The sequence below is a fragment of the Poromitra crassiceps genome (genome assembly GCF_964638095.1).
Source record: "Poromitra crassiceps genome assembly, chromosome: 5".
Taxonomy (NCBI): domain Eukaryota; kingdom Metazoa; phylum Chordata; class Actinopteri; order Beryciformes; family Melamphaidae; genus Poromitra; species Poromitra crassiceps.
Genome location: NC_139642.1, coordinates 51042299 through 51044798, shown reverse-complemented (window position 1 = coordinate 51044798; position 2500 = coordinate 51042299). Strand labels below are relative to the sequence as shown.

Below are 2500 nucleotides of genomic sequence, written 5' to 3'. Positions count from 1 at the left end.
ATTGTCTCTCTGCTCCCTCTTTTCATCTTTGTTCTGCCCTTCCCCTGCTCCCCTTGCTTTCAACTCTCTTCCTCTCTTCCTCCCGTCTCTTCCTCTGCCCCTCCCACCCCCTCTAGTCCCCGTCCAAAACTGCCTTTCATATGTTCCTCTATTTGACCAGCTTTCCCCTCCAAACTCCTGCACTTCTCTATCCTTCATGTCTCCCTGCAGACAGCCTTCCTGCTGTGTTATTTCACTCTCTGTGTGTCTGTCATATTGAGTCTCCTTCCTTCATCTGTTCTGGCTCCATGAGCCCAGATGTCAACTTCAACACCTTTCCTCCTGTTTACTCACATATTGTTCCTTACTGTACTTCAAAGGTCCCTTGGTCCCCCGTAGTGTGTAAGGTGTGACTGGGATAAGTTCTGTCGCCATCTGAGACCCTGCAGAAAGAAGATTGTACTATTTATTTTCTGGGGCTATTATTCAAGTCGAGGAGAGCGGCAGGGCATATCCTTGTTTTCCTGGATTTTCTACTTGAACTTCCCAGACCCTCTCTCTTTCTTTCTTTGGCTTCATCTCCCCTTAGGAATTGTTATATTTCCTGACACCGGACAGAAAAGAAAATGTTTCAATTTTATTTTTGGGGGGATATTATCCATTTTATTTTGGGGGGATATTATCCAACTCTCTTGGATGGACAAAAAAAAAATGGTTTCAAAAAATTCTATGTATTATTATATTTTCTCGAACTTCGCTTGTAGTGGACATCAGTTCTCGGTTCATGTGAAAATGTAGATGAAAACACATCTGGCGTCATGATTTGTGATTATTTCACTCGTGCTCATCTTCAGCAGATGCCTCCTCCTCTGAACTCTCAGCATCCTCTCTACTGTAACCTGTCCCACATCATCCTCATCATCATCTGAAAACCTGTTGTCTGAGCCTCCCTCAACAATTTGGAGCAAAAGTATCTCCTCTTTAGTCAGTTCCGTGTCTCCGAACATGTTGTCAAATCAAGTGAAAAAGTAAGTTAGCAAGTCCACCATTGTCCACCACACAGGACATTGCAAAACAATGTCATACTCAGAGGGTTACCTTTATTGTATACCACTGAAAACGTACTCAACTGTAGTTATTAATAACCTCTTTTTCTAAAATCAAATTCAATCTTAGCTGCAGAAACACCCACACCCAAAGGCCCAGGATGTCCCCTACACAGTGCAACAGGTTTCAGCATGATAGTATGTATGTATATATACTGTATGTATATGTATGTACTGTATGTATGTATGTATATACTGTATGTATATGTATGTGTATATATATATATAGAAATTTGGCAATGTGGGCTCTGTTCTGTTTACATTTTTGTCCCACTGATCACACACACAAGGAGGCACACCCACTGATGATGTCATCAGTGATGTCATAAGGAGGCACACACACACCCGCGCGCATGTAAACTTAAGGGCAATAGCATTTTGTGAGCAACATGCACACACACACACACACACACACCCGGGCGCGCCAATAGGGCAGGCGAGGCCACGCAGCGGTCGAGTTGCACGGCGGGTGAGCCTAGGAATTGAATACTATAGGCCCTATATAGGCTAAGTAGCGGTGGCTCCTACAAGATGGGGGCAAGGGAGGTGGTTACTGCCAAATAACCAGGAAGAAAGCCGGGGTCTCAACCAGGAAACAGTGGTAGCTCCTCCAAGGCGGGGAGCAAGGGAGGCGGTGCTCGGCCAAATAACCGGAAGTGCATAGTTTGTGCTGTCACGGAAAGAAATCGTGCTGATACTGTCACCAAAAAAAGTGTTGCTCATGTACACGTCATGAATCAATAGATGAAACTTTGGTGACTGCCAAAACGAAGGCCATGTTGCAGAGGACAATTAATGAATTGCCAGGTCTGAAGAGGTTAAACTTCACTTTACATAGCTGCAGCCCTGAGGTTTAATATTCACGCAAACCCGTTCAATTTTCCACTCCTCCTTTGTCGCTCCTTCCTCCATCCCCACCTCCTCTCTCCTCAGCAGCTGCAGAGAGATGCCCTGGTGGGGTTGGCCAAAAACGCTCTCTCTTTCATTGGCCCCTGTCTTTCAATCAGAGCCCTCTTCCTCTCTTCCTGTCCCTCCTTCCCTCACAAGTTCACTTCTGTTCATCTCCAACAGTGTGCTTATTCACAGGCTGAAAGCCTATTGGTCAGTGCTCCAGCAGTAGCCAATAGAGGAGGCACCTGGACTAGTGAGGACAGAGGGAGGCTTGTCCAGAGAGATCCTATACATCAGGCTGGACACACAGCATGAGCTTTTATCTATCGCCAGCCTGTTTTCTCACGTCACGTTTGATATGGAAATGTCATTAGGTTTTCAGACGTTTTCCTTTTTCTTCTTCTTCTTCTTCTTCTTCTTCTTCTTCTTCTTATTTCTTGTAGATAAACCGGCCGAGGCAGTCATAGGTTTTGGGAGGTGATGACAGCATTTATTGCATTGATGTGAATCGAATCCAGATGTTT

General features: G+C 45.0%; 2 protein-coding genes across 2 annotated transcripts in view; one reads left to right on the top strand and one right to left on the bottom strand.

Annotated features, from left to right (window-relative positions):
- Positions 1-2500, bottom strand: part of slc1a5 (solute carrier family 1 member 5) — a 402415-nt gene that overhangs the window by 118069 nt on the left and 281846 nt on the right. The gene's annotated exons all lie outside the window — the stretch shown is intronic.
- dscaml1 (Down syndrome cell adhesion molecule like 1) overlaps positions 1-2500 on the top strand; it is a gene marked incomplete at its 3' end in the record, with an annotated part of 139247 nt that overhangs the window by 108351 nt on the left and 28396 nt on the right. The window lies entirely within an intron of this gene.